The sequence below is a fragment of the Ornithodoros turicata genome, chromosome 6, assembly GCF_037126465.1.
Source record: "Ornithodoros turicata isolate Travis chromosome 6, ASM3712646v1, whole genome shotgun sequence".
In the NCBI taxonomy this organism is placed as follows: Eukaryota; Metazoa; Arthropoda; class Arachnida; order Ixodida; family Argasidae; genus Ornithodoros; species Ornithodoros turicata.
The window spans coordinates 52,974,157-52,993,606 of NC_088206.1; the positions used below are offsets into that span (position 1 = coordinate 52,974,157).

A 19,450-nucleotide genomic window follows, 5' to 3' on the forward strand; every position below is an offset into this window, starting at 1 on the left:
GGGTTATTTAAAAATAAATTATAAAGGGCAGCGTCACAATGCATTTTGCTGAAATACGCTATATACGGATCACAACAGCTGTTTTCTAGGGCAATCATTTCAGTTTTTTGTGACAAAAGCGAATGTTTGCGAAAGATAGTGTAACATGAGACCTTGAAGTGTCAAGTACTCTACCAATTGTGCACTTTTCGAAGTGTACTCGTCTACTACTTTCCCGCAACGTATTAAATGTACCCGACTGGAAATGCAAAGACAAAAAAAGAGGAACATATGAAGTAAGTTTTCTGTCTAAAGAAGTACTTTTTAACAAGAAAATGGATTGATGTACCCTTGTTCACAGTATATTAGGATGAATAAATCAGAAAATAAAAATGAATACTTTCCACTAGCACAGCTGGTCGCCTGAGTAGCTGTGAACGTAAATTACACCATCCGTTACAGTTCATACAGGGTGTCTCAGAAAACGTGTCACTGAATTATAATAAAAAAACTACACCACCTAGAGTCATGCGGTCAATGGCATTTCTTCTTACTGCGTTTTTGCCACCTCCTTGTGTGAATGTCGTGTGACGTAAGTTTAATTATGTAAATTTTTGCGAGCTTAAGTCAGAAATTTGCCTAGTAAAGGTCACTTTTTTACCCCACCAATGTGAAGAGCGTGTCTAATTTAGTCAAATTAATAATAATTGGCAGGGATATTCAGAAGCTATCCCATCGGAAAAAAATAGCCGAACATCATGCGCTACGGAGGTCGCACAGGATAGCGCACGATGAATTTTTCAGCGCAATCTTTGTCAGTCCGACGAAAGGAGGTTGGAAACCCAGCCCTCCCCGACATCGCAGAAAGAGATAAAACAGACACGGCTTATCACGTCCGGCTTTCGCTTGGATAATGCTTTCCCTCTCCCAATTTTGGGAACTGTTACTTTTTCTACTATCACTCTGTGGGCTGGCTTCGGAACCTCCTTTCGTCGCACTGAGAGCGATTGCGCTCAAAAAGTCATCGCGCGCTATGGTGCGGTGCTCCGAAAAACATGATATTCGGCTATTTTTTCCAATGGGATAGCTTGTGAATATCACTGTGAATTATCATGAATTTGAGTGAATTCGGCACGCTCTTCATATTGGTGGGGTAAAAAAGTGACCTTTACTTGGCAAATTTCCGGGTTCAGTTCGCAAATATTTACATAGTTAAACTTGGAATACATGACATTCACATTAGAAGGTGGCAAAAACCTAATAAGAACAAATGCTGTTGACCGCATGATTCTAGGTGGCGTAGTTTTGTTATTATAATTCAATGACACGTTTTCTGGGACACCCTGTATATGACGCTATGCAAAACTAATGTTGAATGTAGAAGAAGAAAAACGCAGCCCCCCCCCCCCCCCAAGAAAAAAGAGAAGCATCAGAAAAAAAATACCAGAACTAAGAAAGAGACTCTTAACACTCATCCTTACTCCCGTTTTTTGCACTTGCACGTACATTGCAAGTTTTCCTTCTTCAAGATGTACCAACTGATACATTATTGCTCTCATTCCCCGCCACCCGCTACTCAGGAAAATTCGATACCGCCCTGGAAGCGACTTCTATCGAGTAGCGCAGAGGACACGCCAGACTCTCACTGGCTTCATAACTAAGGACACTATACCGCCGGAAGCCCCCTGGTCTCTACCGGTACCGCCCACTTTTGTACGCCTCCCAAACCTTCTGCAAAGAAGAGATCAGGTCCCCCCTCAAGTCCTCCGAGCCCATTTTCATGCTCTGGTAGACGAGAAGTTTTCTACGTTTACGGCAGCATATACTGATGGCACATCCCGAAACAACAAGTCCGCCTCAGCCTTCGTCATTCCATCCGAAGGCGTCGTGCACGGAAGACGCCTTTCACATCCAACCTCCTCCACAGCTGCGGAACTCTATGCCATCCTTTTCTTTCTACAACACATCGCTGATTTTCCACCCCGGGAATGGGCAGTCTTTACAGACTCCAAATCTGCGGCTCATAAAAATATACAGACGACGTCGTCGCTACAAGCACGAAAATGAACTTATTTCTGGAGTGGTCTTTTTTCACCACGCTGTGTGAGCTTGTTACCAGCAACATGTGTGAAGAATATGAACCACGTTACGAGTGGGCGAATATGGAAAATACGCTAGAGAAATTGCGCGTTTTTCCCTTAACACCCCTCACTAAACGCCTGTTAGGCAGTATGTCCGAGATTTTCCAACAATCCTTTCTGCATTAATAGAAGGAGTGTTTATAGACAAACAGAACGATGGTCACCAACGTGCAATACAATTGCATACAAATACAATACAATACACATAATAAGGAATCTATTTACTTATTACAGGTATGATGCAATAGCATTCAAGAGGTATCGCACAGAAAGAATCAAACACAATATTTTTTATTAATCATAATCATACACGCACATTGTCAATGAATCAGAATTAAAATGGAGTAACACATTTAATGAAAGAAGATATTATTACAATCAAAATTACAAGTTTTATTATAAAAAGTCTAATACTCCTATACGTCAGCACCATCATTGCAATAGTGGAGTTTTAATTTCAATTACAAGTTCTGATAGATGTAAGTATTTTGGAGCACAATAGGGAATCTAAATTGCATATGTTTTGTTCCAACATGACACAACTTTTAATTACTCAATTTCTTATTAAGCGAATAGCAGACGTAACGAAATAATTAGAAACAACATAAGACGATCAACAGCTAGCACTAATAGAGAGCGAAACCTGCGCATCATCCTACACGTAAACAACAGATGCATGCGGAAAAATAATAGCGAAACAATCTATCAAAACGAGAAATTTAATAACTTCCAACTGTGACTAGCACAGACTTAAGGCTACGGTCTCACGGTAGCCATCTTGAATTTACTTACGGACTTGCTACGGCGGGGCGCCACCGTCGCGGTTTCCGTGGATGACCCCGTTAGGGAGAATCGCGCGTGGGACAGCTGTCCCACGCGAGATTCTCCCGACTGGACCCTTTGACCTTGAGTCCCTTCTGTATGCCATTGTACCCGGTGTTTATACGTGTGTAGAAGGGAAGATTGTCTCGTAAATCTTGTGAAACTGTCGCGCAAGACGGCGAGTTGATTTTCGTGCTTTCGTGGTTTGAGTAGCACAGGGGTAGCTGCCGCGCGCGTAGCGTGTGACGAAGACTGTGCATATATAAAAATACATATCTCAAATGCAAAATGGTCAAACAACCGTCATAAAAAATGGACGCAATTACTAAATAATTGCAATCAGCTGTGAAGAGTCTGTTCACGCGTCGATCGGTAGCAGTTTTATCTCAATACAGCTTACAGAAACAGGATTTCTTGAAATGAATTATGAAATTACCACTTCTGTTGAAACTACAAGTTCAACTCACAGTACGCACACAAAATGATAAGAATCAAAGGAATGGCATAACCGAAGTAAAATAGGGAAGTCGACAATTATATGCTATGTAACCTGTCCGTATTCCGCATAGTAGCGGCCGTGACTAGTAGGTGAAGATAACTTCTCTTTTTTTTTTTTTCTATTTGGCTGCGATTCGTGTTATCGCTTTGTGAGATGACGAGAGGTGTGATCTTTCGCCACGAAATGTGGTCATTTCACTAGTTTATTTCAGTTGTCTTTATCGCATTACGCGGCGCTGATTGCCCACAGTTTGTCGTGAGACGATCGTTGTATTTGCGAGTAAACGGAGGATCCGTCTACAGATTTCAAAGTTCAATCCAAGAAATTGCATTTGCATTGCAAAATAGTTATTGTGCGACAAAACTTCCTCGTAGCAAAATGGATGCGACAGCACTCCTTCCCCTTGCCTACATAATAAACATTTACCGTGGTGCCCCCTCCTTCCATGCTACGGTTCTTCGTTCAGTTCCCCCACATGTAGAAAACAAAGAAACTAGTTGGAAAGAAAAAGGAACGAGACAAAGACGCGCGTGCTCTGGGGGAACCGGAAAAAATGTTCCCGGAAAAAATGTCCCCGGAAGAAATGTCCCCTGGAAAATATGTCCCCCAGAAAAAATGTGCCCTCGAGAAACATCCACTTTTGGTACGCATGGAATTTTTGCGAAATCCCCGGTTGCGATATGCAGATCTTGAAGTCCTCCGGCTCAAAATAAATACGAAAATTCCTAACCACTTACTAAGGGTTTTTACTTTGAAAGCTCGACCTACTCTCACTTGCGATTTCTCGTAGGGAATACACTGCAATCGATTTCACGTTCGTTGATACAACGTGACACGGGTTCGAATCCTGTCACCAGGTGTGCTCTCTGAGGTTTTCCTTGGGTTTTCCGTCGGACTTTCCTGACGAATGTCGACTCACTTAGCCCTGAAGTCAACCCAGGACGCATACTAGCCCCCTGTCACCCTTCCTCCTGCTGTCCTCTGTCCACGCCTGTACACAGCGTACAGCAATAGTTGCTTCGCAGCGCTAACACGGAAAAACATTTTCTCTGCTAATTAGCACAAACGTGAAGTATCACAGAAAGTAGTACGACGTCCAGTTTCAACAAATCAGAAGAGAAGACGTCATTCGGAACGACCAGGAGCATGTAAAGTTCTTTTTTAGAAGTGCGCAGATCGACGTGCACGGTGATGTGTAAAGAGGGAAATAAAATGCGGGGGGAAAGCAACAAAATTCACAGACAAAAATATATTTCAATATGTCTAGCGGTATCACATCTCGGGAGCCCCATGACTGTACAGGCCGCATTGTTGCAAGACACAAGGAGAAGCAGTCGCCAAGTAAAGATGCTCCAGAGCAGTCGTGTGGTTTGAGCATCTAGACGAGCGAGAAGTTGTCTACACATTGAACACGCGACCATTAGGATATCTCGCGAAACATTCGTCCTGAGTGTCAGCTGGGTAGACTGCTTGGAGGGCACCTTGCCCCAGCATGATAATGTTCCGAGGGGCAGTGGGGCAGACACTCAAGCCCCCACGTAGTTGTGTTAGTGTATATCACACAAACAAATGTCATGGGCTAACAACGCAGTGTGGGGTTGGTATGACATTTCAGATGCGATGGAGCTACGACAGACGAGGACAATACAGAAAAGGGCGGTGTGGTGCCTTTCCGTCCTTTCCGTACTGTCCTCGTCTGCCGTAGCTCCGTCGTGCCTAAATGCCGTTGTTCACACATTTTCCGCGGCACCAACCAGCTCCGGTGGCGCAGCGGTAACGCGTGCGCTTGGAGACTGGGAGGTCCGCGGTTCGAATCCGCGGGCCGGCTGTGCCGTCTGGGGTTTTTCCTGGGTTTCCCTCAGATGTGTAATAGGCGTATGCCGGCACAGTTCCCCTGAAGTCGGCCCATGGACGCAGCTCCCCCGAGCGGATTCCGCTCGGTCTTCCACTTCACCCCTTTCCTCTCCTCCTCTCCACCACCTTTCCCTTCCCGAGAAACATGCCGCCTAATCAGGCAGGCAGACCTCTCGGGTTCCTCCCAACGACACTTCTCCTCCCTCCGCGGCACCCTTTCTTCTTGTCTTGATGGGAAAGTTATGCATCAACTTGTACACCTTCAGGAAAGTGAATTGCATTGTTGCATTTTTGGTGATCCGATATGCCATGTAAAACAGTTCACATGGTTGCAGAAATACCATGTTTTTATTTTTATTTTACTAACTTATTTAACTGACTAACTACTGACTACCACGTTTTTGTGGCTTCATAAGAAGAACTATTAGCTGGAAAGCCACATAAGTAAGGACGCGTACATGTTCACCTGCAAGAATCAAGGACGTCGGCAGATGGAAGGAACGTTATACGGAAGGTTTTCGAGATCGTGCAATGCGAAAGACAAGAATACATAACACAGAAGTAGTCCCACAGCATATGCCTAATCTAATTTTATGAATCCCCCCCCCCCAAAAAAAAGGTAAATGTTATCACGATTTGCTGTTTCTTGTTCTCTCTCTTTCTTTTCTTTTTCTTTTTGCCATAAAAAAAGGATTTGACCGACAAAATCCCCTTGCCTACATAACGAATGTTCAGCATGGTGCAGACGGTACCTGAATTCAGTCATACGCGCTACATTACGGCACACACGTGCGTGATTCGGGGACGGTTTTTTTCTTTTGTGTGTTTGCGTGTGTGGCTGGACACGTTTCCTTGTCGACAGACAGTGCTGTGCGCAGCGGCGCTACGAACAGAGCCGCTCTTTTCGCTACGTTTTCAGTAGCGGAGGAGCGCTCGCGCTAAATTTCTAACCAATAGCGGAAAAATAATTCCCGCTACAAATTTTGGTAACGTGTCCGATGCTGCAACCGCTACTTTCCGGCTACTTTAGTGGGCAAGACAAAAGTAACTCGTATTCCACGCCATTTCACTTCGGCAGGGCAGTATCCGTGTCACAATCCGGCACGAACAAAGTGATATTTTCTAATTTCTGTACGTTCTTATTCTGCCTATAGAATAAAGTTCAGAGCTGGTATCGACATTTTTCGTGCTTATTGTTCCTGCATAAAACAATATTTTATTGCCTAAGCGTTGTGTGGGCTATACTCATCATGGTTACATGTTCGTCATAAAAAAAATAGCTTACGAGGCAGCTTGGCAGTAGCGCCGGTACATATTTCCTTCCGGTAGCGGTACCGCGCTATGTTTCGGAATGAGTAGCGGCGTTTCAGAGGATTAGCGAATAGCGGTACTCCGCTACCTAGCTGCCGACCGAAGGGACAGGACGCAGGCAAGCTGGTGCATAACCCGGTTCCTTCCGTTCGACTAGAAACAATCAAGCAAAAAATAAAAAATAAATAAAGGAACAACACGAAGAAGCGTGTGTTTGGGAGACGCAAGAGAACTAGCTCGTAGCCTTTTCTGTGTTCACATTCATTGCCTAGCAGTGACAATTATTTTGTAGGAGCCTGCTTGTTGCCCCTAACAGCTTTATCTAACACGCAGGATGTCAGTGAGACTTGCAGTAACCGAATATGATTGAGCATGCGCGGCGAGGTGTGCAACTGTTCAAACGTATTGCGATAATTAGGTTCATTACGATAATTATGTTGATGATACCGATTACAGTTTTATAAAACTGTATATATATTCCCTTGAAAAATATATACAGTCAACCCTCGATTTATGAACCTTCGATTTATGAATTCCCTCGTTTTATGAACACGAGCACGGGAACCAAACTTTTTACATTCATTTTTCCCTCGTTTTATGAACCTCGATATTCGAATAATGAACGAAATTTTTGGGAAGCAACTAGGAGTTTCCCAGCGTTTTTGCCCTCAATTTATGAACGGATCGTTCCGAGGTCAACAGAAACCTTCAAAGGGATTATTCCGTGGTCTTATGAATGACGCCTGAACGGACAAAACGTTTTCCAGGTATTGCCCCTCGGTTCTTAACCCCTCGAAATCCGAACAACAAACGGGTTTTCCGGGGTCGCACAAGGTGCGACCAAGTGCTCCTGACCTCAGTTGATGAATAAGGTGGTCGCTGTCACCCGGAGATTAATAAACGGAGGTTAAAAATCCCGGAGGAAATCCGAGACCAGTCCAGTGCGAATGTGGTGGCATCTCTTCTTTCCAAGATTGATACGGCAGAAGGCATAGTCCAAAGCAAAATTAAACAATTTAGTATTGCATAATAAACAGAGTATGAATGCGCTAACGTCTGTTCTTTGTGAGATTGCTACAGCAGAAGGCATGGTCAAAAGCAAAATTACACAATATATGACATTATAAACACAATCCCAACTCAGAAATACTGTTCCATTTGCTCGATAGTACTCAGTTAACGGAATTTTCGATTTATGAATCCCTCGATTTATGAACGATTTTTCGGGGAACCGAGGGTGTTCATAAATCGAGGGTTGACTGTATATTCCCTTGAGACCATGGCTACTTGCGCACCGAAGATAGTGCTGCACGAAATGTTACAGTCGTTCATTGTACCGCTAGATTTGGTCCACAGGCACACTACACGCACGTATTGCTCTAGGCGCAAACATAGGGTTCTACGATTTTTAGTTCGTTCACAACAACGATTATGAGCCAAGGCCAATATGTTAGGCCGAGGACACGTTGCGAGAAAGACAAACAAGGAAGCACACAAGAGACACATTTCGAATAACAGCCTTATGCGTTCCCCCACGATTTGCTTTTACAATTAGACAGGTGGTACAACAACCGAAGGAATGTGAACGGGCGCGCTTTCCCATTATTTGTCTCGGTCATCTGTCCTCCTCTGGCCGTGTGCCATGCTAACCAGATTGCAGCAGGTCAGTGGTCGGAAATCTCGCGCAAGTTGGTCAATTTCCTGCTTTTGCATAACGTATTCAAAGTGTTAGAAGACTTTTGTGGGAGAATAATCTATACGATAACTTTTCACGAGACCGCGGGACGTTGGAGAAGGTTAAAAAAAAATAAAGAAGACGAGAACACATGGTGAGACTAAAGGAATGTACGGGTCCAATTTCAGGTACGTTAGTACGGGCATTGTGATATTGCTATGAACATGCCCATGCTGAGTTCACCGTACTGCGGAAGCGCCCATTCGCTTGGCGAGGGTAAAACAACGGGATGAGGCAGTGTAGCAAACATAGAAAAAGAGGAGATGGAACACAGCCATTAGAAATTGGTAAATGCATATGATGTTTATGATAACATCCGGGTCGACCTGAACCGCATCACATCGTACGCTCTTGGATAGCCGCAAGTGAAAGTTGGCACCACTGTGGTAATCTGAAAAAGTCAAAATGCACAAAAACTTCGCCTCTCATGGGCAGAAACGAAATATCGAAGTGAGATACACATCAGAAGACAGTTTCAAACCTAGAGAACGCTGTCCATCCTCACCCTTTTACTCCTGTGCTGTACCTCAGACTGTAAAAAAAAAAAAAATCATCGGGGGTGAGTCGTAATACAGGTGCTTCTCAGTCCTGCCCCGAGAGTCAAGGCAATGACACTAGACTAAGACCACTGATGCCTAAGACCATACAAGGGGGGAAAATGCCACAGCTTGGATTGCCTACGGGGAATAACAAATAAATAAGAGCAAGCGCACTGCACCAGTACAAAGTTACAATCACTTGGTTACAACTTACCGTTTCTCTCTCGCCAGCCGCCGACGCAGCTTGTGGACTGATTTCCGACCGCAACTCCGCGGTTTCCGAGGATTCTTGCACGGCCGTGTCATTGCCGCGCGTTTCCAGTTTGTGCGAAGCGGCAGCAGCAACGATACTATGAACGTGCAGCCTACCGCAGTATCAACAGTTCAAATCAGAACACGACAATCAGCACGGCGCGAATGAATGCGTCCCGCAGCACAGCGGCGCACAGCCAGAGCAGTGCGCAACGCAACCAACGTGACGTACCGAACACAAGTGACGCAAGCGCCACCTTTCGCAGAATACTGGAGTTGATCACACGGTAGTTACATGCTCCGCCACGATGTGGCCAACGAAAATCCTCTATAGTTTCGGTTTGGTCGGAATTTTTTGGAATGGTTTGGGAACGTAATAACCTGCGCTATGCTCTTCCAATCATGCTGAAATTTTCAGCAATTGTTTTGCGCATAATTGCCCATCCACTGCCACTTCTAGGCTGGTGTGGTGACATTAGAACACCTCGAAACAGGAAGCCAAAGAAAGGCATTGTTTCATGTTTTTCTGAAGGCGCTTCCGGATTATCGGCGTCATATATCAATAAGAGCGAGACGGTCCACCCTCCACGTATCACAGAACAATACAACATAACAAATTGTGCGCCGCTATCTGCTCTTCCTTTTGCGCCAGTTTCGTACAAAGACCACCCATAATCGGAGATATTGGCATGTTCCAGGCCGTATGGCGCCGCAACCGCATGCCTGGCCGAAAATCGGAAGACGGTCCCCCCGAGTCAAGAATCATAGCTTCCGAATGGCACCAGTTTCACCACCAACAGACGAAAATGAGAGCTACAGGTCTGGTACAAAGTTGCCTCTTTTGAAGAGGGGAGTGAGACCATAGCCTTAAAGCTGAAGAACAGAGGAACACTCTAAGCGGCGAATTCTCCAGCACGTAAACAACAATCATTGAACTATCATAAAAGCACCCTCGTGTCTTAATCTAATCGAACACTATACAATTTTCAATCTAACAGACACTACAAACCTTACTTAGTTTCTGAATCCAACACACAGAAAATAGACATGCTACAATGAGAAACAACCAAGACTATCACTTTTCCCTCCTTTTCCTCAAAGCGGGGAGACCTTATCTCCCTATCTATACAACCTAAGGAAGCAACTGCGCATGCTTTGTCACTACAAGGGGTGAGGGACTCACTCACTTACACATTCCATTCCTTGTTTCAACAAACAGGATGCTCTCAAGGTAAGGCAAGACAGTACAAAGGCGGTATATTTTATTGTACAATTATGGCAAATAGATTGTTAGTGTAGAGGAAGGAGCAGAGAGGCGTCGTTTTCTGTGTTTACTGGTTCGAAAACCAAACGAAGAATGATCCTAAGCACAGGGATTCCGTGCATGATAAGTAAGGCGCGCGACCCCCCCCCCCCCCCCCAATCGTCGTCCTTAACATAGATGTTAGCATTGTTGAATTCCGAGGAACACAACAATTCTTCAATGAAAACAATGAATAGCCAGCAAAAAGTACGAACAGACATCAATATTTATTTTTTTATCAATTTAGACAAACATTTCGTAAGCAAAACAAGAAATATTATGATAACGTCAGCGAAGCAATACTCAGTCAAAACGAGAAACGTTGTAAATTTCATTAATGTACTTCAAATTTTTATAATATTGTGCAACAGAATGTTCTACATAGATGAACCACAGAGAAACAACATATCTGAAATGCAACTTAGAAATATGTGGCGTTTCAAACTCAGAGATTTTTTTTATTAATGTCAATCGAGTGAACAACTGAAACAAATACAAGACAATAATTATTTAAGGCAGTCATTTTCTAAGCAAGCGAGGAATATTTAAAAGTTTTATACAGAGGAAATCAACAGATACAACTAATGCATCATGCATACATAATTCTCAACTCACAGAATATCAATCGAGTGAACATTTGAAACAAAGTCAAAACAATAATCAGTTCAGACAAATCATTTCTAAGCAAGCAGCGTGAATACACTACAGAATCAGCACAGAAACTTGCCCTTTTCAATGAACAAACATGATCAACTAGTGGATTCAAACAAAGTGACAGATGGAAGCCGACGAACCATAAACTTCCACCACACCCACATCAAGCTAGGGAGGGGAGGATTCTCGCGCGGTCTTGTACACAGAGTACATTGAAAGCACACGTTTTTTCTAACGCACGTCTTTTTGTAAATCAATTTCCATAATTCTCATGGCGACACGAGCGGGATATTAGCAGCATTCTAATCCCGATAGCATGACAAATTTTTAAGCAATGAAATGAGCACAGATATGTTTTTAATTAAGTGTTGAACAGAACATACAGTTACTCTACTCGCTACCATAAGTCATGGGAAGATGTGATAAAAACTGCTTCGAAAAAGAAGACCCCCGAAATGATTCCATTGTCACTGCATTTCAATACGTCCTAGACATGTTCGTATTCGGTATTATGGAGAAATACAAAATTGAAGGTGCAAGAATTTGTATGCCGAATCTACAATAGTTATAAAAATATCTGCACATCAACTTCGGAAGGACCACGGGGATTGATGATAGAGTTTTTGAGGTCGGCTAACGAAGAATTGAAGTACTCAAGACCAGGTGTAACTAATCATTGCAATGGGCATTGCATTAATCAAGAAAGCAATGAGATAAAATTATCATATACAGCAGTCTATATCACACGATTCATTACGGATTTGTTGAAATTTCATCTAAGTTTGACACGGAAAGTACATAAAACATCTTATCACGTGATATGTTGCACTACCAGGGCCACGCCATTATTTTCTTCTACCAGTTCTTGCAACGATGGCGTATGAGCAGAAGCTCAATATTGTTGTACAAGGTCTGATCTATCATGACTTATTGAAACTCAACGAACTGCGGTGGACCACCGGACGATTTTCGTCTAATACTCTCTTGTACGCCATTCAAGAATCTTTATACAAAGAAAGGAAATATCAATAGGAGATTGTGCAAATTCATGGCAACTAGGTGCAAGTTACTGAAGCGATGCATATACGGCGACAACGTATCGAGTACATTACTCAACGCTGGATTCAAGCGACCCATAATAAGACATCACTATATGATGCATTCTCAATTCAATCACGACAACAAACGAAAACTTCAGAGTTTGGAAGGACAATTGTAATTTATAAAAATAAACAAGTGTATAACTGAAATAATAAATGTAATTTATTTGTCATCACTATAATGAATTTTATGCATCGTAACTAAAACAGATTGATTGCGATTGTTGTCATGAGCGTTGTCGTCAGTTTCTTTCTCACAGTATTTAGAATGGTTAGATTGAAAACAATGATTGCTAAGGAAACGAATATTCCACACTATGTGCAAGAATTCTCAATGGAATCGGAGCTGACTATCAAATAGGTTTTACCTGACTAAACTCTGTACAACTTCAACATCCGAAGGATACAATTGACGGAGAGAATCGGTCATTGAAATTTAGAGGCATCATAAATCAATCTTTGTTTACAAAGAGGGTCATCAATCTTTTGCGAAAACTTTAACTTCGTGAATTAAATCGCACAGTGTGTATATTTCTCTACCAGCTGGACTGCTGGATTGAAAGAATGTCTATAACATGTTTTGACAGTATATGTTGGAAGGAATCTATTATCAAGTGCTGCGATGCAAATGGGGGATTTTACAAGCGTGATTTTGGGAGAAGCGAACCATACATTTATCATCAGAAATGTTCAAATCAACATACTATGAGGATGAGCATGATGTAAAGCACAATGGAAGATATGCAAATTTAATTATAAAAAGCAAATATTCCTTTTGCAAACTTAATCCTTATAAGAAGCACAGGTGACACATAAACGTAGATTATTTAACCCATTCACAAAATGTACCAGAGGTTTCCTGAAGACATACTGAAAAACTAACACCCTATTCATGGTATCATAGCACACGTGCACTACAAATTGAAAGAGTGTACTTTAATTTTATAGGTTTTTAGCTCATAATGAGGTAAAACAAACTCTACACCAAAGATTATTCTCTTGTTTAAATTTTCAAAGTCAAAACTTTCTTAAATTTTTTTAAAGATATAGATTAAAAAGTTGTGCACATAGTCATATATGCAATACAAGATATTTGATTGTGCATCAAATGCTAAAATTTATCGGATCACTTCCAGGAGAAGTGGAGATTATCACACATCTGTAAGTGTTCAATTAAAATTTGAACGGGTGTTGCGATTTACGAACTGAGTTGCAGAAAGTGTAATTTCACAATACTAGGGATGTGCCAACCGAATCCGCGAATCCACGAATCCTCGAATCCTATGCAGGGATTCGAGATTCGCGAATTCAAATCCCAGTGCCCAAAACGGCGAATCGAATCTTTCGAATCCACCAACCACGTTTGTTTGTTTCTTTTTCGAATTTGCGCCTCCGGAGTCCGCCGAAAGCCTCATCGGCCGACAGGTGTTTTCTTGTGTGTTTCTTCACAGAGCTCTGGACTGAAAGAGTTCAGGCAGGAACTGTTACATTAGTTTAAAAGTACTCTGGTTTTGCTTTTCATTGTTGCTTAGTTTTATGGAAATATTTCAGAGTCGAGAATTTATGCATTTCTTGTAGTCGATGAACAACATGTTAAATAAATTATGTTTAAGAAGAACTATATAAGTATATTTTCTCCTGAAACTGAAGCATTATTTAATTTGTTTTTCATTAAACAAACGCATCATATTCTGCTTCAAAACACCTTTCACTAGAAGTGTTTTTTTCTGTCTTATTAAACTCCTTCTGAAGAAAGGATTCGAAAGATTCGAGATTCGTAAGATTCGTGGATTCGTAGAACCTTCCTTGGATTCGAATTGGGACTCGGATTCGATAAATTTTGAATTCGTCCCATCCCTACACAATACGCAAGCTTTAGCTTTCTCACTTTGACATGCGAAGGTTTTAAGAATTATTTCGAGAATTATTTTAAGAATTATTTCAGAGAATTTAATCTATGAGTTTGATATTTTCTATATATTACAACACAATGTGGATTCTCTATGCTGTGGAAATTAATAACTCCGAATATTTTTTGAATGAAATTTACTTAAAACTAAAAAAAAGTGCCATCCGTGGCGACGGTCATCAACTGCGACGTTTCCACGACGCTAAGAACATTCTCGAAATTGAACGCGACTCTGCGCCCGACGCGTTAACGCGGTACCGCACGCGAGCGCGTTGCTTTTTTCTGGAAACGAGTTCGTCGACGCGGATGACCCTTTCTTCGAGTTCGCTATAAGTCTTGTTTGCGTGTTGAAGGATTTGTCGGTTTTGTTTCTCATATAATGCTATCTATTCATTGTGTTAGGTTTCGAATTATTTCCTTACGTCTATGCGATTCACTTAATAAAAAACTGATTAAAAGTTGTGTCATGTTGGAACAAAACATATGCAAATTAGCTCTCCTATGGTGTTCGAAATTTCTTACAGCACTTAATAAGAAAGTCCCCGCTATATGATAATATGGAAAATTGTTAGTGTCACAATGATAGTGATCACGTCTCAGACTTTTATGATAAAACTTGTAATTTTGATTGTAATCGTGTTGATTAAGATTATCTTCTTTAACTAAATGTGGTGTCCTTTGTTATAAATTTTATCTCCTTTTGTGTTCGTGTTGTCCCTCTGTGTTCCCGTGGTCTTTCAGGGTCTCTGCTGTGTATAACTAATTCATTACATCGGCACTTGTAATTGAAATTAAAACCCCACTATTGTTAGCGCCACAATGACTGTGTTCACGCCATAGATATTGTATTAAAACTTCAAATTTTGATTGTATTCATATTGATTAAGAATATCTTCTTTGATTAAAAGTCGCGTCCATTTCTCGTTTTGATAGAGTATTGTTTCGCTATTACTGCCCTACATGTAACTGTTGTTTCTGTGTGGGAGGATGCGTTGGTTGGTTCTCTATAAGTGCTAGCTGTTTATTGTGTTGTGTAGACTCGAATTATTTCCTTACGTCTGCGCCATTCAATCAATAAAAACTGATTAATTAAATTTGCATCATGTTGGGATAAGGCATATTCAATTTAGCTTCTCTATTGTACTTGAAATTACTTACATCTATCAGAACTTGTAATTGAAATTAAAACTCCACTACTGCAATCACATAGAGGAATATTCGACTTTTTATAATTAAACTTGTAATTTTGATTGTAATAGTATTGATTAAGAATATCTTCTTTGATTAAATGTGCTATTCCATTTTAGTTCTGATTCATCAAAAACTTGTGTGTATGATTACTGTTAATAAAAATATTGTTTGATTTTGTCTTTGTGACACCTCTTCAATGCTATTGCATCATACCTGTAATAAGTAAGTTTATTCTTTATTATGTGTATGGTATTTGATTGTGTTTCTTCTACGACAGGTTTTTTGGCTGGGTTTTTCTCCTTCACACAGAGTCACAACATAATTCCCATCACTATTGGCTTTAATAAATATATTTTCACTTGTACTTTTGTGTATGGCTATCCTTTGCATGTCTATACTTGCTTGTGAACCGTCCACCGCGCACCTGTCGTAGTGGAAAAAAGTTGCAAGTGAAGTGGAGTGAAGTGGAAAAAATTGTGAGTTAGGCCCAGGTGGCAAAATTGCCAAAGAGGTCTGCCCAGGCAGAAAAATTGTGCATCAAGTCTGCCCAGGTGTGATGGTAGCATTGCTTGGCGGGGTTGCCGGCGTGCATGTCCCCACTTGCATGTAAACCACTCACGCGCCACCGGAAAAAAAATTGCGAACGAAGTCGGCCAAGGCAGAAAAATTGGGAGTGAAGTCGACCCAGGTGCAATGGTGTCATTGCTTGGCCTCTCTGCCAGAGCGCGTCTCCCTACTTGCGTGTAAACTGCCCACGTGCCACCCAAAGAAAAATTGCTGCGCGAGGGTAAGCGCACAGGTAGCCCTCCACCCACGCACCACCCACCGCACACGGGAAAAAATTCGCGAAAAAAGTCGGCCCGGACGCTGTGGGGTTCGAACCACGCACCTACACTCTAAAAACAGAACTTCATCGCATAGCACGCTGTGCGCCAACCATTGCCAAGGATGATACGGTTATCGCTTCTGATTCGAAGAGAGACGGAGGCGTACGCCTTTTTGTGGCAATTTTCATATATCCATATTGCCACAAAAAGGCGTACGCCCACCTCTCTCTTCGAATCAGAAGCGATAACCCTATCATTCGTGGCCATGGTTGGCTCACAGCGTGCTATGCAGTGAAGTTATGTTTTTAGAGTGTAGGGGCACGTACTGGACCCCACCGTATACTACTCGAGGGCTACTGATTTTTCGGGTGAGAGAGTAAGGTCTTTAGTGGCGAGGAAGTTTGAAATGTGACTTAGTGTAGCTTGAGAAGAAGCCTGTAGGGAGGGCTGAAACTTGCCATGAAAGAGGAGGCAGGCCTGTATATATTAGCTTAATATGCAATTTGACAACGGAAACATTAAAGACAAACCTCCTCCATGCGTTGAAGTACGCTCTGCCTCATTGTAAAGAGATCCACTCAAAGTTAGAAAGGAAAGGAAAGGAAATGCTCAGTACGACTCAAAGGCGATCGTTGTTGGTCAATGAAATGGCCACAGGACATAAAAACTGAATGGTAGCCTTCAGGATGGGGATACTCATCAGCCTGAAGGAAGTGGCTATAACCTCACAAGGAAAGTCACATTTTTTTACCTTTTTATTTTTGAATAAGCAGGTTATTCACATCCAAGGTCAAAAAATTCGAAGCGGCCGAAGTCGTAGAAATCATAGCACGAGGTTACGTACCGGTTGAGAATGTCCTGGTATGCCCTTTCTTGCTTACATACTTCATTGAAAAAGTCGATGAATGTTTTCTGTGCGTCGTATCAAGTTTCAAATGCGACGTCTGATGCATGTTCGGAGAGCTGCTGGGAGTGATCTTGTATTGTGGCATGTAGTCATATGCCTTCTCACGGCCTACAGAGGCACTTGAGGTGGACTGGTCGGTAATGTCCTTCACCCCGGTTAGGGTTGTGGTCGTTGATCTTATGTGCCTCCTATGACGACGTTTCGTTGACTGTAGTTGTTCAGCATTCCAGTCGTCTTTGTATCTTAGTGCTGAATCGGTAGTAGTAGTTGTGTAGTGTTGCCCCTGATTGGTCGTGTCTGGTCCCAGCGTAGTGTCGTCTTGTAAATCAGGCGTGTCAGTGATTCTGTTGTCGTCTGCAGGTGCAGGTCTTTGGCGTTGGAGTAGCGGAGGACGATATTTCGCTACGTTGGAGCCGTCACTGAAATAAACGACGGATCCGAAGGTAAACGCTGCTACGAAGACAACGGCAAAAAGAACGTTGTAGCGACCATTGCAGATCTTGGTCAGTGATGACAACATGCTGGTGGTACCTTTTTCGGTCTGCGTAGCCGTTTCGTATAGTTGTTCTATTGTCACATGCCTCACAACATCGGGGCGGCCAAGGCGAAGGTTGTTCATATCCTGAGGGCCTGCTGTTATGCTGTCGTAGTACGGGTCAGGCGACAGCGGCCTGACCCCGATGCTTTCTAGGAACTCATCGGCGGACAGGTACCCGACGGACAAGCGGTCCTCGCTCATGTTGACGGTGCGACACACGGGAACTGCAATATCAGTGCACCCTAAACACGAACGGAAATAAACGTCGTTGTTTCTGATGACTTCTTCTTCCACCTCATCCACTGATCACATTCTTCTTCTTCGTGCAAGCGACGTTCCTTGTTCACATCAGCCAATGTATTGACGTTGAAACACACTTGGCTAGGGCGAAGGTATTATGGAAACTTGTCTAATATGACATATAATTCTAAGCACTACGGCCCTTTGCACATTTTTAACAGACGTAGTTCTGGAAAATACGTAATAGTTGACAAAGTGTCCATTCTTGTTCCTTCTGTACGTGCATGTGTGTGTGTGTGTGTGTAATATTCCTTATCTCGCTCTACACCATCATCCAGGGTTATTCAAAAATAAAATATAAAGGGCAGCGTCACAATGCATTTTGCTGAAATACGCAATATACGGATCACAACAGCTGTTTTCAGGGCCATGCATTTCAGTTTTTTGTGACAAAAGCGAATGCCTGCGTAAGATTGTGTACATGAGACCTTGAAGTATCAAGTACTCTACTAATTGTGTACTTTTCCAAGTGTACTCGTCTTCGTCTACTACTTTCTCACAATGTATTAAATATACCCGACTGGAAATGCAAAGACAAAAAAAAAAGAAAAATATGAAGTAAGTTTTCTGTCTAAAGCAGTACTTTTTAAGAAGAAAATGGATTGCTGTGCCCTTGTTCACCGTATATTAGGATGAATAAATCAGAAAATAAAAAATATTTTCCACTAGCACAGCTGGTCGCCTGAGTAGCTGCGAACGTAAATTACGCCATCCGTTACAGTTCATACCTGACGCTATGCAAAACTAATGTTGAATGTAGAAGAGGAAAAACGCAGCCCCCACCCCCAAGAAAAAAGAGAAACGTCAGAAGAAGAACAACTGAACTAAGAAAGAGACGCGAAACACTCATCCTTACTCCCGTTTTTTGCACTTGCACGTACATTGCAAGTTTTCCTTCTTCAAGATGTACCAACTGACACATTATTGCTCTACCCAGTGGCGGATCTGCCGGGGGCGGGGGGGACGATCGCCCAGCCCAAAACCGTACTCTTATGCAATAGATTTCATTTTCTACCCACTTCCACTACGCGCCTTGATAAAAAAACAAAGAAATACTCATATTCGGGACTGAGCGAACGGAGAGTCACTAAATAAGTTTTGCTTCAGAGTATCAACACTGAGTTCCAAGAACGAGCATGCGCCATCTTGTTCCCGTGCCACGGTAACCACGCGCACGTGCATTTTAGCGCACGATGCCATCTATCGTGCGCGGGTGACATGTTTCTTTCTCTTGCAAGCAGCTCATCAAGAATGACGAATTTGAGCTCACCTTGACATCCTTGGGACGCCCTGATGGACAATACATGGATAATCACACAACAATCATACACGCTTCTCTATCCCACAGCGAGCATTATGTTAGCTGTCTTTGATCCTCAAATGTGGATAGTACCGGTGCGGTGCGGAAACAAGATGGCGCTCCTGCTCTCCCTTGGACATCAGTGTCGATACCCTGAAGCGCAGCTTATAGCGAATGCAGTGACAGCCGTTGTACGTATGCGTTTATGCATGAAGGGGTGGTGCAGTAAGAGATTTTGCTTCCTCGCACACACAACAGCTTTCGCTACATTAAACCACATCATTTGTGT

The 19,450-nt window shown here is 42.5% G+C and overlaps 1 long non-coding RNA gene across 1 annotated transcript; it reads right to left on the reverse strand.

The window, feature by feature from the left end:
- Nucleotides 1–8,655: 8,655 nt before the first annotated feature.
- LOC135398036 (uncharacterized) lies at nt 8,656–9,123 on the reverse strand. Its single transcript, XR_010423963.1, has 3 exons — nt 9,095–9,123; nt 8,823–8,873; nt 8,656–8,732 (listed from the first exon to the last, which is right to left on the reverse strand). It is a non-coding gene; the product is annotated as an uncharacterized LOC135398036 (long non-coding RNA).
- Nucleotides 9,124–19,450: the final 10,327 nt, after the last annotated feature.